Source organism: Phasianus colchicus, chromosome Z (assembly GCF_987193195.1).
Source record: "Phasianus colchicus chromosome Z, bPhaCol1.hap1.1, whole genome shotgun sequence".
NCBI lineage: Eukaryota > Metazoa > Chordata > Aves > Galliformes > Phasianidae > Phasianus > Phasianus colchicus.
The window spans coordinates 84,550,524-84,568,495 of record NC_143476.1 but is presented as its reverse complement, the minus strand read 5'-3'; the positions used below and the strand labels follow the sequence as shown (position 1 = coordinate 84,568,495).

Here is a 17,972-nt window from a genome sequence, read left to right as displayed (position 1 = left end):
ATCACAACATCATCACTACCATCTCTGTTCAGATACAAGTAGAAAGTGACAAGGTTGAATCAGAGGCTTTAATTCTATAGGCTAAACAGCCCCAGTGGATTCAACCACCCTTCCTATGACATTTTCTATAGACAAATCAGTGCAAGTTTTATACACAAACTTAGTGCGTACACCCAAAATTAGATGCCATTCCTGAAGTAAACAGAAAAAAACTGACTTCACTACTCAACCTGAAACGTCAACAAAAAAGAGTACAGCAGAAAAAACACTACCATAGCCTGAAAGTAAACAATTTCAGATAAGAGACAGAAAAAGGAAAGCCTCCACTGACAGATAAGTATACTTACATATAGTATACCTGGCTAATATAGAGACAAAACCTGAACATTTAAAATCCAAGGACGTTCAATAAAGTCAAGTGCAAGGTGCTGTACTTGGGCGGGGACAACGCCAAACACGCATACAGCATGGGAGAACAACTCTTTGAGGGCAGCCCTGCCATTTTAGGGGTTGAGGGGTCCTGGCAGACAAAGAACTTAACATGAGCTAGCAGCGTGCACCTGCAGCCCCCAAGGCCGACCGCACTCTGGTCTGCATCGAGAGGAGCGGCCAGCAGGGAGAGGGAGGCGACTGTCCCCCATCCCCGCTCTGCTCTGCTCTGCCCTCGTGACACCCCGTCTGGAGTAATGCGTCCAGCTCTGGGGCCCCCGGCTCAGGAGAGCTGGGGAGATTTTGGTGAGAGGCCAGAGCAGGGCCACGGCGATGATCCTACAAACACAAGCTGACGGAGCTGTGCCTGTCCGGTCTGGAGAAGACAAAGCACCAGGGAGACCACGTTACAGCCTGCCAGTACTTACAGGGGCGTTATAGACAGGAGGGAAATCAACTTTTCATACGGGTAGATAGCGATAGAACACGGCTTTAAAATAGAAGAGTTTAAGATCAGATGCCAGGGGGAGACGGAGGTGAGGCACTGGCACACGATGCCCAGACAGATTCTGGATCCCCCATTACCAGAGGTGTTCGAGGCCAGGCTGGATGCAGCACTGGGAAGCTTGCCCTACAGCTTGAGTTTCGCGGTTGGCAACCGCGCCCTCGGCAGCGAGTGGGAACAACATGACCTCCGAGGCCCCTTCCAACTCAAGCCATTCCATGACACAAAGGGGGCCTACGGGACACCTGCAGCGGGAACCATAAACACGGACTGCAACGGCAGGACAGGGGGCAATGACTTTCAACTGAGAGAGAGAGAGAGAGAAGGTTCACAGTAGACATCAGCAAGAGGCTTCGTCCTCTCAGGGGGGTGGGGCACAGGAAAAGGTCGCCCACAGAAACTGAGGACGCCCCAACACTCGAGGCCTCTAACGTCAGGCTGGAGGGCGCTCTGGGCAACCCGCTCTAGCGCAAGGCAGCCCTACTCACGGAAAGAGGGTTGCATTGAAGCAGATGCTACTTGAGGTTCCCTTCCAACCCAAACCACCCTCTCATTCTATCATCTCCTCAAGCCTCCCCATCCTCAATAGGTGCTTCATAACTACGCCAGGGGGCTCAGGCTCACCTCCCTAAGTTCTCTGGGGACTCCTCCTGGACAGTGACAAACCTCAGGCCTTCCCAATGTAAGATCCTTGCCTTACAACTATCCGCCTGCTGGTACACTTCCTCCTTCTCAACAGATGCCACAGGAAGCAAGGAAAAGGAAAGACGATGGAGGAAGGAGACGCGGCGCCTGAGCAGCACCACAGACGCAGTACCCGCTCGGAAGGAGAGCTTCCCTTTCTCCTTCCTCCCCAAGCACAAGCCTTTTCTACATATCCCCGGCAGCCTCCAACACAGGCGGCGCTGCCTACGCCGACCACAACAGCACCCGACCCAGAGTTCCTCACGCCACCGGAAACTACCCAAGGTTCTTCCAACACGCTTCCCTTTCCAATGCTTTGTAAGAAACAAACACAGAAAGCAAGCCACGGGCAGCACACATCTCACTCAAGTCGAAAGACCAAGACCCATTACAGCATTAGGGCGTTACGTAAGAAAAGCAGAGTTGAACAGGAAGAGGGATTTCACTCAAGGATACCCCAGAGCTCTCGCTGCAGCCCTAAGAGAACGGATGAAAAAAGATATCTGCAGAACAGCTGACCCAGGGGATTCCGCCCCACCACTTTCACATCCCTCTTCCAACCCTTGCAGCCAGCCACCCCAAAACACACCGCCGGACAAGCCACCAACAGCCCCACACGCAGCCAAGCCATTTGCTCCCAGACCACAAAAACCAATAGCCAAAAGTGAAAGCCACAGACAAAATCTCTCGGCAACAGGAAAGCGAGGAAGGGAAAGATGACACGCCACATAAAGCCGGCACCGCGGCAGCGCACACACCACTGCCACCACCCAGCCCCACCAGGCTCCTGCCCAGCACAACGCCAGTCCCACCATGGCTGCGCCTGCACGCCCACAGCACCCGCGGGGGTACGGCATCCTGCTGCTCACTCTTCTTATGAAAGCACTCGCCACCAGCGCCTCCGTCTGCAACCACCTTCGCCCCCAGGATGCCACCTTCTCTCGCGACAGCCTCCAGCTTCTCCGGGACATGGATCCCAGCCCACCCCAGCCGTGCCCGCAGCACAACGCGCCATGCTCCTTCAACGACACCATCCTGGACACCAACAACACCCGGCAAGCCGACAAAACCACCCACGACATTCTCCAGCACCTCTTCAAAATACTCAGTGGCCCCAGCACGCCAGCCCACTGGATCGACAGCCAACGCCAAAGCCTCCTCAACCAGATCCAGCGGTACGCCCACCACCTCGAGCAATGCTTGGCAGACAGCGGCACGCGCTCCCGGACACGGTGGCCTCGCAACCTTCATCTCACCATCAACAAACACTTCAGCTGCCTCCACGCCTTCCTCCACGACAACAATTACAGCGCCTGCGCCTGGGACCACGTCCGCCTACGAGCTCGTGCCTGGTTCCTGCACATCCATGACCTCGTGGGCAACACGCACACCTAGCCCCAAGCGCACCTCCCACCCTCCTCCTACTTATCTAACTTATCTATTTATACAAACAGCTATTTATTCGTCTATTTATTCTTCTATTTATTCAGACAAAATAAAGCTCTCCTTTTCAAAACTGCCTGCGAGTGCCTCCTTTCGCTCAATCGCAGAAGCCCCTGTCGGGGGCAACCAACCCTGGGATTCTCACACACAGCTTTGAGAACTCTGGTACCCGCTTACTTCTTCCTTAAACCCTGCAGGTGCAGGGAGATCCACCAGTTCGGCACAAAAAGCACACAAAGGAGGGACACCTGCGGCAGCAGGACCGTCCGGCTTTGACTAACAAAGTTGAAGGAATAAGCCGATAATCACTTTCAGCACAGAAGCTTGATGGCCACAGCGGTACTGCGGCGACGGGCAAAAGAAGCCCTACAGTTAACTCCAGTCTTGAGTACGGTGATGAAGAACGCAAAGGCGGCGTATGACTGCAGTGGTCGACTCTTCACGCAAATCCTGTCAAACGTCACCCCGCAGACAGAGAGAAACCCACAAGCTTCAGCTTCTAAGGGGAAGGGAAGCACAGCGATCTGGGGGAAGCAGAGAAGAGAAAGGTAGGGAGAAGGAAGGAGACAGGAGAGCTAAGAGTCGGGAAGCTACAGTCATCTTACTCCACCATGACGGGGCACCTTCGCGGCAACCACTCCGCCTCACCTCGGGGTGGAGGACACTGGGACAGCATGGCTTGGAGTACCGCTACGTCTTAGTGCCAGCCTGGGACAGAACTGTTTTCTTCAGAGCGCCTGATACCATGCGCTCTTTTGGTTCTAAGAGAAAAACAGTGCTGACAACACACCAACGCTTATTCTTGCTGCTAAGCGGTGCTGCACACAGCCAAGGCCATTCTCAGCAAAAGGCCCAAGGAGCAAGGGGGGACGACCACAATTACGACAGCTGACTTCAACTGGCCCAAAGGGGTATTCCCTACCATATGACACCAAGCGGAAGGAGTTCTGAGGAGGGTGGCAGATCAACTCGCTCCTCCTTCCGCTCCTCACCTGGTTGCAAAGCAGCTCTCCGTCCAATCAGAAAAGTCACGGCTGTCAGGCAAAGTCCCCCGTGACTGCAAAAAGGGAAACATCACTCCCCGTTTTAAAAAAGGCAGGCAGGAAGACGCGGGGAGCTACTGGCCGGTGAGCCTCACCTCTAGGCCTAGGAAGATCACCGAGCAGATGTGCCAGGAACAGAGGGACCAGCAGGCGATCCGAGAAAGCCCGCACAGCTTCACCAAGGGCAGATCGTGCCTGACTAACTGACTGGCCTCCTACGATGGAGTGACTGCATCGGTGCCCAAAGAGAAGGCAACCATCGATGCCATCGATAAGGACTTTCTGCAAGGCTTGCACCACCCCCATGTCATAAATTGGAGAGACGTGGGTTCAAACAGTGCACTATTCCGTGGATGAGGAACTGGTTGCATGCTCGCGGCCCGAGGGCTGCGGTCAAGGCTCTACGCCCACGTGGAGGCCGGACACGAGTGGTGTCTCCCAGGCTGCGACTCGGGGCCACTGCTCTTCAACATCTTGAACAGCAACACTGGTGATGGGATTGACTGCACCCTCAGCAAGTTTGCAGGCTTCACGCATCAAGCTGAGTGGTGCAGCTGATATGGCAGAAGGAAGGGATGCCATCCAAAGGGACCTTGACAAATTCAAACCCACCTGGGCCCATGTAAACCCAAGGACGTTCAACAAAGTCAAGTGCAAGGTGCTGTACTTGGGCGGGGACAACGCCAAACACGCATACAGCATGGGAGAACAACTCTTTGAGGGCAGCCCTGCCATTTTAGGGGTTGAGGGGTCCTGGCAGACAAAGAACTTAACATGAGCTAGCAGCGTGCACCTGCAGCCCCCAAGGCCGACCGCACTCTGGTCTGCATCGAGAGGAGCGGCCAGCAGGGAGAGGGAGGCGACTGTCCCCCATCCCCGCTCTGCTCTGCTCTGCCCTCGTGACACCCCGTCTGGAGTAATGCGTCCAGCTCTGGGGTCCCCGGCTCAGGAGAGCTGGGGAGATTTTGGTGAGAGGCCAGAGCAGGGCCACGGCGATGATCCTACAAACACAAGCTGACGGAGCTGTGCCTGTCCGGTCTGGAGAAGACAAAGCACCAGGGAGACCACGTTACAGCCTGCCAGTACTTACAGGGGCGTTATAGACAGGAGGGAAATCAACTTTTCATACGGGTAGATAGCGATAGAACACGGCTTTAAAATAGAAGAGTTTAAGATCAGATGCCAGGGGGAGACGGAGGTGAGGCACTGGCACACGATGCCCAGACAGATTCTGGATCCCCCATTACCAGAGGTGTTCGAGGCCAGGCTGGATGCAGCACTGGGAAGCTTGCCCTACAGCTTGAGTTTCGCGGTTGGCAACCGCGCCCTCGGCAGCGAGTGGGAACGACATGACCTCCGAGGCCCCTTCCAACTCAAGCCATTCCATGACACAAAGGGGGCCTACGGGACACCTGCAGCGGGAACCATAAACACGGACTGCAACGGCAGGACAGGGGGCAATGACTTTCAACTGAGAGAGAGAGAGAGAGAGAGAGAGAGAGAGAGAGAGGAGGTTCACACTAGACATCAGCAAGAGGCTTCGTCCTCTCAGGGGGGTGGGGCACAGGAAAAGGTCGCCCACAGAAACTGAGGACGCCCCAACACTCGAGGCCTCTAACGTCAGGCTGGAGGGCGCTTTGGGCAACCCGCTCTAGCGCAAGGCAGCCCTACTCACGGAAAGAGGGTTGCATTGAAGCGGATGCTACTTGAGGTTCCCTTCCAACCCAAACCACCCTCTCATTCTATCATCTCCTCAAGCCTCCCCATCCTCAATAGGTGCTTCATAACTACGCCAGGGGGCTCAGGCTCACCTCCCTAAGTTCTCTGGGGACTCCTCCTGGACAGTGACAAACCTCTGGCCTTCCCAATGTAAGATCCTTGCCTTACAACTATCCGCCTGCTGGTACACTTCCTCCTTCTCAACAGATGCCACAGGAAGCAAGGAAAAGGAAAGACGATGGAGGAAGGAGACGCGGCGCCTGAGCAGCACCACAGACGCAGTACCCGCTCGGAAGGAGAGCTTCCCTTTCTCCTTCCTCCCCAAGCACAAGCCTTTTCTACATATCCCCGGCAGCCTCCAACACAGGCGGCGCTGCCTACGCCGACCACAACAGCACCCGACCCAGAGTTCCTCACGCCACCGGAAACTACCCAAGGTTCTTCCAACACGCTTCCCTTTCCAATGCTTTGTAAGAAACAAACACAGAAAGCAAGCCACGGGCAGCACACATCTCACTCAAGTCGAAAGACCAAGACCCATTACAGCATTAGGGCGTTACGTAAGAAAAGCAGAGTTGAACAGGAAGAGGGATTTCACTCAAGGATACCCCAGAGCTCTCGCTGCAGCCCTAAGAGAACGGATGAAAAAAGATATCTGCAGAACAGCTGACCCAGGGGATTCCGCCCCACCACTTTCACATCCCTCTTCCAACCCTTGCAGCCAGCCACCCCAAAACACACCGCCGGACAAGCCACCAACAGCCCCACACGCAGCCAAGCCATTTGCTCCCAGACCACAAAAACCAATAGCCAAAAGTGAAAGCCACAGACAAAATCTCTCGGCAACAGGAAAGCGAGGAAGGGAAAGATGACACGCCACATAAAGCCGGCACCGCGGCAGCGCACACACCACTGCCACCACCCAGCCCCACCAGGCTCCTGCCCAGCACAACGCCAGTCCCACCATGGCTGCGCCTGCACGCCCACAGCACCCGCGGGGGTACGGCATCCTGCTGCTCACTCTTCTTATGAAAGCACTCGCCGCCAGCGCCTCCGTCTGCAACCACCTTCGTCCCCAGGATGCCACCTTCTCTCGCGACAGCCTCCAGCTTCTCCGGGACATGGATCCCAGCCCACCCCAGCCGTGCCCGCAGCACAACGCGCCATGCTCCTTCAACGACACCATCCTGGACACCAACAACACCCGGCAAGCCGACAAAACCACCCACGACATTCTCCAGCACCTCTTCAAAATACTCAGCGGCCCCAGCACGCCAGCCCACTGGATCGACAGCCAACGCCAAAGCCTCCTCAACCAGATCCAGCGGTACGCCCACCACCTCGAGCAATGCTTGGCAGACAGCGGCACGCGCTCCCGGACACGGTGGCCTCGCAACCTTCATCTCACCATCAACAAACACTTCAGCTGCCTCCACGCCTTCCTCCACGACAACAATTACAGCGCCTGCGCCTGGGACCACGTCCGCCTACGAGCTCGTGCCTGGTTCCTGCACATCCATGACCTCGTGGGCAACACGCACACCTAGCCCCAAGCGCACCTCCCACCCTCCTCCTACTTATCTAACTTATCTATTTATACAAACAGCTATTTATTCGTCTATTTATTCTTCTATTTATTCAGACAAAATAAAGCTCTCCTTTTCAAAACTGCCTGCGAGTGCCTCCTTTCGCTCAATCGCAGAAGCCCCTGTCGGGGGCAACCAACCCTGGGATTCTCACACACAGCTTTGAGAACTCTGGTACCCGCTTACTTCTTCCTTAAACCCTGCAGGTGCAGGGAGATCCACCAGTTCGGCACAAAAAGCACACAAAGGAGGGACACCTGCGGCAGCAGGACCGTCCGGCTTTGACTAACAAAGTTGAAGGAATAAGCCGATAATCACTTTCAGCACAGAAGCTTGATGGCCACAGCGGTACCGCGGCGACGGGCAAAAGAAGCCCTACAGTTAACTCCAGTCTTGAGTACGGTGATGAAGAACGCAAAGGCGGCGTATGACTGCAGTGGTCGACTCTTCACGCAAATCCTGTCAAACGTCACCCCGCAGACAGAGAGAAACCCACAAGCTTCAGCTTCTAAGGGGAAGGGAAGCACAGCGATCTGGGGGAAGCAGAGAAGAGAAAGGTAGGGAGAAGGAAGGAGACAGGAGAGCTAAGAGTCGGGAAGCTACAGTCATCTTACTCCACCATGACGGGGCACCTTCGCGGCAACCACTCCGCCTCACCTCGGGGTGGAGGACACTGGGACAGCATGGCTTGGAGTACCGCTACGTCTTAGTGCCAGCCTGGGACAGAACTGTTTTCTTCAGAGCGCCTGATACCATGCGCTCTTTTGGTTCTAAGAGAAAAACAGTGCTGACAACACACCAACGCTTATTCTTGCTGCTAAGCGGTGCTGCACACAGCCAAGGCCATTCTCAGCAAAAGGCCCAAGGAGCAAGGGGGGACGACCACAATTACGACAGCTGACTTCAACTGGCCCAAAGGGGTATTCCCTACCATATGACACCAAGCGGAAGGAGTTCTGAGGAGGGTGGCAGATCAACTCGCTCCTCCTTCCGCTCCTCACCTGGTTGCAAAGCAGCTCTCCGTCCAATCAGAAAAGTCACGGCTGTCAGGCAAAGTCCCCCGTGACTGCAAAAAGGGAAACATCACTCCCCGTTTTAAAAAAGGCAGGCAGGAAGACGCGGGGAGCTACTGGCCGGTGAGCCTCACCTCTAGGCCTAGGAAGACCACCGAGCAGATGTGCCAGGAACAGAGGGACCAGCAGGCGATCCGAGACAGCCCGCACAGCTTCACCAAGGGCAGATCGTGCCTGACTAACTGACTGGCCTCCTACGATGGAGTGACTGCATCGGTGCCCAAAGAGAAGGCAACCATCGATGCCATCGATAAGGACTTTCTGCAAGGCTTGCACCACCCCCATGTCATAAATTGGAGAGACGTGGGTTCAAACAGTGCACTATTCCGTGGATGAGGAACTGGTTGCATGCTCGCGGCCCGAGGGCTGCGGTCAAGGCTCTACGCCCACGTGGAGGCCGGACACGAGTGGTGTCTCCCAGGCTGCGACTCGGGGCCACTGCTCTTCAACATCTTGAACAGCAACACTGGTGATGGGATCGACTGCACCCTCAGCAAGTTTGCAGGCTTCACGCATCAAGCTGAGTGGTGCAGCTGATATGGCAGAAGGAAGGGATGCCATCCAAAGGGACCTTGACAAATTCAAACCCACCTGGGCCCATGTAAACCCAAGGACGTTCAACAAAGTCAAGTGCAAGGTGCTGTACTTGGGCGGGGACAACGCCAAACACGCATACAGCATGGGAGAACAACTCTTTGAGGGCAGCCCTGCCATTTTAGGGGTTGAGGGGTCCTGGCAGACAAAGAACTTAACATGAGCTAGCAGCGTGCACCTGCAGCCCCCAAGGCCGACCGCACTCTGGTCTGCATCGAGAGGAGCGGCCAGCAGGGAGAGGGAGGCGACTGTCCCCCATCCCCGCTCTGCTCTGCTCTGCCCTCGTGACACCCCGTCTGGAGTAATGCGTCCAGCTCTGGGGCCCCCGGCTCAGGAGAGCTGGGGAGATTTTGGTGAGAGGCCAGAGCAGGGCCACGGCGATGATCCTACAAACACAAGCTGACGGAGCTGTGCCTGTCCGGTCTGGAGAAGACAAAGCACCAGGGAGACCACGTTACAGCCTGCCAGTACTTACAGGGGCGTTATAGACAGGAGGGAAATCAACTTTTCATACGGGTAGATAGCGATAGAACACGGCTTTAAAATAGAAGAGTTTAAGATCAGATGCCAGGGGGAGACGGAGGTGAGGCACTGGCACACGATGCCCAGACAGATTCTGGATCCCCCATTACCAGAGGTGTTCGAGGCCAGGCTGGATGCAGCACTGGGAAGCTTGCCCTACAGCTTGAGTTTCGCGGTTGGCAACCGCGCCCTCGGCAGCGAGTGGGAACAACATGACCTCCGAGGCCCCTTCCAACTCAAGCCATTCCATGACACAAAGGGGGCCTACGGGACACCTGCAGTGGGAACCATAAACACGGACTGCAACGGCAGGACAGGGGGCAATGACTTTCAACTGAGGGAGAGAGAGAGAGAGAGAGAGAGAGAGAGAGGAGGTTCACACTAGACATCAGCAAGAGGCTTCGTCCTCTCAGGGGGGTGGGGCACAGGAAAAGGTCGCCCACAGAAACTGAGGACGCCCCAACACTCGAGGCCTCTAACGTCAGGCTGGAGGGCGCTTTGGGCAACCCGCTCTAGCGCAAGGCAGCCCTACTCACGGAAAGAGGGTTGCATTGAAGCGGATGCTACTTGAGGTTCCCTTCCAACCCAAACCACCCTCTCATTCTATCATCTCCTCAAGCCTCCCCATCCTCAATAGGTGCTTCATAACTACGCCAGGGGGCTCAGGCTCACCTCCCTAAGTTCTCTGGGGACTCCTCCTGGACAGTGACAAACCTCTGGCCTTCCCAATGTAAGATCCTTGCCTTACAACTATCCGCCTGCTGGTACATTTCCTCCTTCTCAACAGATGCCACAGGAAGCAAGGAAAAGGAAAGACGATGGAGGAAGGAGACGCGGCGCCTGAGCAGCACCACAGACGCAGTACCCGCTCGGAAGGAGAGCTTCCCTTTCTCCTTCCTCCCCAAGCACAAGCCTTTTCTACATATCCCCGGCAGCCTCCAACACAGGCGGCGCTGCCTACGCCGACCACAACAGCACCCGACCCAGAGTTCCTCACGCCACCGGAAACTACCCAAGGTTCTTCCAACACGCTTCCCTTTCCAATGCTTTGTAAGAAACAAACACAGAAAGCAAGCCACGGGCAGCACACATCTCACTCAAGTCGAAAGACCAAGACCCATTACAGCATTAGGGCGTTACGTAAGAAAAGCAGAGTTGAACAGGAAGAGGGATTTCACTCAAGGATACCACAGAGCTCTCGCTGCAGCCCTAAGAGAACGGATGAAAAAAGATATCTGCAGAACAGCTGACCCAGGGGATTCCGCCCCACCACTTTCACATCCCTCTTCCAACCCTTGCAGCCAGCCACCCCAAAACACACCGCCGGACAAGCCACCAACAGCCCCACACGCAGCCAAGCCATTTGCTCCCAGACCACAAAAACCAATAGCCAAAAGTGAAAGCCACAGACAAAATCTCTCGGCAACAGGAAAGCGAGGAAGGGAAAGATGACACGCCACATAAAGCCGGCACCGCGGCAGCGCACACACCACTGCCACCACCCAGCCCCACCAGGCTCCTGCCCAGCACAACGCCAGTCCCACCATGGCTGCGCCTGCACGCCCACAGCACCCGCGGGGGTACGGCATCCTGCTGCTCACTCTTCTTATGAAAGCACTCGCCGCCAGCGCCTCCGTCTGCAACCACCTTCGCCCCCAGGATGCCACCTTCTCTCGCGACAGCCTCCAGCTTCTCCGGGACATGGATCCCAGCCCACCCCAGCCATGCCCGCAGCACAACGCGCCATGCTCCTTCAACGACACCATCCTGGACACCAACAACACCCGGCAAGCCGACAAAACCACCCACGACATTCTCCAGCACCTCTTCAAAATACTCAGCGGCCCCAGCACGCCAGCCCACTGGATCGACAGCCAACGCCAAAGCCTCCTCAACCAGATCCAGCGGTACGCCCACCACCTCGAGCAATGCTTGGCGGACAGCGGCACGCGCTCCCGGACACGGTGGCCTCGCAACCTTCACCTCACCATCAACAAACACTTCAGCTGCCTCCACGCCTTCCTCCACGACAACGATTACAGCGCCTGCGCCTGGGACCACGTCCGCCTACGAGCTCGTGCCTGGTTCCTGCACATCCATGACCTCGTGGGCAACACGCACACCTAGCCCCAAGCGCACCTCCCACCCTCCTCCTACTTATCTAACTTATCTATTTATACAAACAGCTATTTATTCGTCTATTTATTCTTCTATTTATTCAGACAAAATAAAGCTCTCCTTTTCAAAACTGCCTGCGAGTGCCTCCTTTCGCTCAATCGCAGAAGCCCCTGTCGGGGGCAACCAACCCTGGGATTCTCACACACAGCTTTGAGAACTCTGGTACCCACTTACTTCTTCCTTAAACCCTGCAGGTGCAGGGAGATCCACCAGTTCGGCACAAAAAGCACACAAAGGAGGGACACCTGCGGCAGCAGGACCGTCCGGCTTTGACTAACAAAGTTGAAGGAATAAGCCGATAATCACTTTCAGCACAGAAGCTTGATGGCCACAGCGGTACCGCGGCGACGGGCAAAAGAAGCCCTACAGTTAACTCCAGTCTTGAGTACGGTGATGAAGAACGCAAAGGCGGCGTATGACTGCAGTGGTCGACTCTTCACGCAAATCCTGTCAAACGTCACCCCGCAGACAGAGAGAAACCCACAAGCTTCAGCTTCTAAGGGGAAGGGAAGCACAGCGATCTGGGGGAAGCAGAGAAGAGAAAGGTAGGGAGAAGGAAGGAGACAGGAGAGCTAAGAGTCGGGAAGCTACAGTCATCTTACTCCACCATGACGGGGCACCTTCGCGGCAACCACTCCGCCTCACCTCGGGGTGGAGGACACTGGGACAGCATGGCTTGGAGTACCGCTACGTCTTAGTGCCAGCCTGGGACAGAACTGTTTTCTTCAGAGCGCCTGATACCATGCGCTCTTTTGGTTCTAAGAGAAAAACAGTGCTGACAACACACCAACGCTTATTCTTGCTGCTAAGCGGTGCTGCACACAGCCAAGGCCATTCTCAGCAAAAGGCCCAAGGAGCAAGGGGGGACGACCACAATTACGACAGCTGACTTCAACTGGCCCAAAGGGGTATTCCCTACCATATGACACCAAGCGGAAGGAGTTCTGAGGAGGGTGGCAGATCAACTCGCTCCTCCTTCCGCTCCTCACCTGGTTGCAAAGCAGCTCTCCGTCCAATCAGAAAAGTCACGGCTGTCAGGCAAAGTCCCCCGTGACTGCAAAAAGGGAAACATCACTCCCCGTTTTAAAAAAGGCAGGCAGGAAGACGCGGGGAGCTACTGGCCGGTGAGCCTCACCTCTAGGCCTAGGAAGATCACCGAGCAGATGTGCCAGGAACAGAGGGACCAGCAGGCGATCCGAGACAGCCCGCACAGCTTCACCAAGGGCAGATCGTGCCTGACTAACTGACTGGCCTCCTACGATGGAGTGACTGCATCGGTGCCCAAAGAGAAGGCAACCATCGATGCCATCGATAAGGACTTTCTGCAAGGCTTGCACCACCCCCATGTCATAAATTGGAGAGACGTGGGTTCAAACAGTGCACTATTCCGTGGATGAGGAACTGGTTGCATGCTCGCGGCCCGAGGGCTGCGGTCAAGGCTCTACGCCCACGTGGAGGCCGGACACGAGTGGTGTCTCCCAGGCTGCGACTCGGGGCCACTGCTCTTCAACATCTTGAACAGCAACACTGGTGATGGGATCGACTGCACCCTCAGCAAGTTTGCAGGCTTCACGCATCAAGCTGAGTGGTGCAGCTGATACGGCAGAAGGAAGGGATGCCATCCAAAGGGACCCTGACAAATTCAAACCCACCTGGGCCCATGTAAACCCAAGGACGTTCAACAAAGTCAAGTGCAAGGTGCTGTACTTGGGCGGGGACAACGCCAAACACGCATACAGCATGGGAGAACAACTCTTTGAGGGCAGCCCTGCCATTTTAGGGGTTGAGGGGTCCTGGCAGACAAAGAACTTAACATGAGCTAGCAGCGTGCACCTGCAGCCCCCAAGGCCGACCGCACTCTGGTCTGCATCGAGAGGAGCGGCCAGCAGGGAGAGGGAGGCGACTGTCCCCCATCCCCGCTCTGCTCTGCTCTGCCCTCGTGACACCCCGTCTGGAGTAATGCGTCCAGCTCTGGGGCCCCCGGCTCAGGAGAGCTGGGGAGATTTTGGTGAGAGGCCAGAGCAGGGCCACGGCGATGATCCTACAAACACAAGCTGACGGAGCTGTGCCTGTCCGGTCTGGAGAAGACAAAGCACCAGGGAGACCACGTTACAGCCTGCCAGTACTTACAGGGGCGTTATAGACAGGAGGGAAATCAACTTTTCATACGGGTAGATAGCGATAGAACACGGCTTTAAAATAGAAGAGTTTAAGATCAGATGCCAGGGGGAGACGGAGGTGAGGCACTGGCACACGATGCCCAGACAGATTCTGGATCCCCCATTACCAGAGGTGTTCGAGGCCAGGCTGGATGCAGCACTGGGAAGCTTGCCCTACAGCTTGAGTTTCGCGGTTGGCAACCGCGCCCTCGGCAGCAAGTGGGAACAACATGACCTCCGAGGCCCCTTCCAACTCAAGCCATTCCATGACACAAAGGGGGCCTACGGGACACCTGCAGCGGGAACCATAAACACGGACTGCAACGGCAGGACAGGGGGCAATGACTTTCAACTGAGGGAGAGAGAGAGAGAGAGAGAGAGAGAGGAGGTTCACAGTAGACATCAGCAAGAGGCTTCGTCCTCTCAGGGGGGTGGGGCACAGGAAAAGGTCGCCCACAGAAACTGAGGACGCCCCAACACTCGAGGCCTCTAACGTCAGGCTGGAGGGCGCTTTGGGCAACCCGCTCTAGCGCAAGGCAGCCCTACTCACGGAAAGAGGGTTGCATTGAAGCGGATGCTACTTGAGGTTCCCTTCCAACCCAAACCACCCTCTCATTCTATCATCTCCTCAAGCCTCCCCATCCTCAATAGGTGCTTCATAACTACGCCAGGGGGCTCAGGCTCACCTCCCTAAGTTCTCTGGGGACTCCTCCTGGACAGTGACAAACCTCTGGCCTTCCCAATGTAAGATCCTTGCCTTACAACTATCCGCCTGCTGGTACACTTCCTCCTTCTCAACAGATGCCACAGGAAGCAAGGAAAAGGAAAGACGATGGAGGAAGGAGACGCGGCGCCTGAGCAGCACCACAGACGCAGTACCCGCTCGGAAGGAGAGCTTCCCTTTCTCCTTCCTCCCCAAGCACAAGCCTTTTCTACTTATCCCCGGCAGCCTCCAACACAGGCGGCGCTGCCTACGCCGACCACAACAGCACCCGACCCAGAGTTCCTCACGCCACCGGAAACTACCCAAGGTTCTTCCAACACGCTTCCCTTTCCAATGCTTTGTAAGAAACAAACACAGAAAGCAAGCCACGGGCAGCACACATCTCACTCAAGTCGAAAGACCAAGACCCATTACAGCATTAGGGCGTTACGTAAGAAAAGCAGAGTTGAACAGGAAGAGGGATTTCACTCAAGGATACCCCAGAGCTCTCGCTGCAGCCCTAAGAGAACGGATGAAAAAAGATATCTGCAGAACAGCTGACCCAGGGGATTCCGCCCCACCACTTTCACATCCCTCTTCCAACCCTTGCAGCCAGCCACCCCAAAACACACCGCCGGACAAGCCACCAACAGCCCCACACGCAGCCAAGCCATTTGCTCCCAGACCACAAAAACCAATAGCCAAAAGTGAAAGCCACAGACAAAATCTCTCGGCAACAGGAAAGCGAGGAAGGGAAAGATGACACGCCACATAAAGCCGGCACCGCGGCAGCGCACACACCACTGCCACCACCCAGCCCCACCAGGCTCCTGCCCAGCACAACGCCAGTCCCACCATGGCTGCGCCTGCACGCCCACAGCACCCGCGGGGGTACGGCATCCTGCTGCTCACTCTTCTTATGAAAGCACTCGCCGCCAGCGCCTCCGTCTGCAACCACCTTCGTCCCCAGGATGCCACCTTCTCTCGCGACAGCCTCCAGCTTCTCCGGGACATGGATCCCAGCCCACCCCAGCCGTGCCCGCAGCACAACGCGCCATGCTCCTTCAACGACACCATCCTGGACACCAACAACACCCGGCAAGCCGACAAAACCACCCACGACATTCTCCAGCACCTCTTCAAAATACTCAGCGGCCCCAGCACGCCAGCCCACTGGATCGACAGCCAACGCCAAAGCCTCCTCAACCAGATCCAGCGGTACGCCCACCACCTCGAGCAATGCTTGGCAGACAGCGGCACGCGCTCCCGGACACGGTGGCCTCGCAACCTTCATCTCACCATCAACAAACACTTCAGCTGCCTCCACGCCTTCCTCCACGACAACAATTACAGCGCCTGCGCCTGGGACCACGTCCGCCTACGAGCTCGTGCCTGGTTCCTGCACATCCATGACCTCGTGGGCAACACGCACACCTAGCCCCAAGCGCACCTCCCACCCTCCTCCTACTTATCTAACTTATCTATTTATACAAACAGCTATTTATTCGTCTATTTATTCTTCTATTTATTCAGACAAAATAAAGCTCTCCTTTTCAAAACTGCCTGCGAGTGCCTCCTTTCGCTCAATCGCAGAAGCCCCTGTCGGGGGCAACCAACCCTGGGATTCTCACACACAGCTTTGAGAACTCTGGTACCCGCTTACTTCTTCCTTAAACCCTGCAGGTGCAGGGAGATCCACCAGTTCGGCACAAAAAGCACACAAAGGAGGGACACCTGCGGCAGCAGGACCGTCCGGCTTTGACTAACAAAGTTGAAGGAATAAGCCGATAATCACTTTCAGCACAGAAGCTTGATGGCCACAGCGGTACCGCGGCGACGGGCAAAAGAAGCCCTACAGTTAACTCCAGTCTTGAGTACGGTGATGAAGAACGCAAAGGCGGCGTATGACTGCAGTGGTCGACTCTTCACGCAAATCCTGTCAAACGTCACCCCGCAGACAGAGAGAAACCCACAAGCTTCAGCTTCTAAGGGGAAGGGAAGCACAGCGATCTGGGGGAAGCAGAGAAGAGAAAGGTAGGGAGAAGGAAGGAGACAGGAGAGCTAAGAGTCGGGAAGCTACAGTCATCTTACTCCACCATGACGGGGCACCTTCGCGGCAACCACTCCGCCTCACCTCGGGGTGGAGGACACTGGGACAGCATGGCTTGGAGTACCGCTACGTCTTAGTGCCAGCCTGGGACAGAACTGTTTTCTTCAGAGCGCCTGATACCATGCGCTCTTTTGGTTCTAAGAGAAAAACAGTGCTGACAACACACCAACGCTTATTCTTGCTGCTAAGCGGTGCTGCACACAGCCAAGGCCATTCTCAGCAAAAGGCCCAAGGAGCAAGGGGGGACGACCACAATTACGACAGCTGACTTCAACTGGCCCAAAGGGGTATTCCCTACCATATGACACCAAGCGGAAGGAGTTCTGAGGAGGGTGGCAGATCAACTCGCTCCTCCTTCCGCTCCTCACCTGGTTGCAAAGCAGCTCTCCGTCCAATCAGAAAAGTCACGGCTGTCAGGCAAAGTCCCCCGTGACTGCAAAAAGGGAAACATCACTCCCCGTTTTAAAAAAGGCAGGCAGGAAGACGCGGGGAGCTACTGGCCGGTGAGCCTCACCTCTAGGCCTAGGAAGATCACCGAGCAGATGTGCCAGGAACAGAGGGACCAGCAGGCGATCCGAGACAGCCCGCACAGCTTCACCAAGGGCAGATCGTGCCTGACTAACTGACTGGCCTCCTACGATGGAGTGACTGCATCGGTGCCCAAAGAGAAGGCAACCATCGATGCCATCGATAAGGACTTTCTGCAAGGCTTGCACCACCCCCATGTCATAAATTGGAGAGACGTGGGTTCAAACAGTGCACTATTCCGTGGATGAGGAACTGGTTGCATGCTCGCGGCCCGAGGGCTGCGGTCAAGGCTCTACGCCCACGTGGAGGCCGGACACGAGTGGTGTCTCCCAGGCTGCGACTCGGGGCCACTGCTCTTCAACATCTTGAACAGCAACACTGGTGATGGGATCGACTGCACCCTCAGCAAGTTTGCAGGCTTCACGCATCAAGCTGAGTGGTGCAGCTGATATGGCAGAAGGAAGGGATGCCATCCAAAGGGACCTTGACAAATTCAAACCCACCTGGGCCCATGTAAACCCAAGGACGTTCAACAAAGTCAAGTGCAAGGTGCTGTACTTGGGCGGGGACAACGCCAAACACGCATACAGCATGGGAGAACAACTCTTTGAGGGCAGCCCTGCCATTTTAGGGGTTGAGGGGTCCTGGCAGACAAAGAACTTAACATGAGCTAGCAGCGTGCACCTGCAGCCCCCA

The 17,972-nt window shown here is 55.9% G+C and overlaps 1 protein-coding gene and 4 pseudogenes across 19 annotated transcripts in view; 4 read left to right on the top strand and 1 right to left on the bottom strand.

Moving 5' to 3' along the window:
* The window catches only part of UBAP2 (ubiquitin associated protein 2), a 145,647-nt gene that overhangs the window by 16,052 nt on the left and 111,623 nt on the right, over nt 1-17,972 (bottom strand). The window lies entirely within an intron of this gene.
* LOC149913167 (interferon pseudogene) lies at nt 2,400-3,013 on the top strand (annotated as a pseudogene).
* Nucleotides 6,789-7,370, top strand: LOC149913166 (interferon pseudogene; annotated as a pseudogene).
* Nucleotides 11,144-11,839, top strand: LOC149913165 (interferon pseudogene; annotated as a pseudogene).
* LOC149913164 (interferon pseudogene) lies at nt 15,495-16,076 on the top strand (annotated as a pseudogene).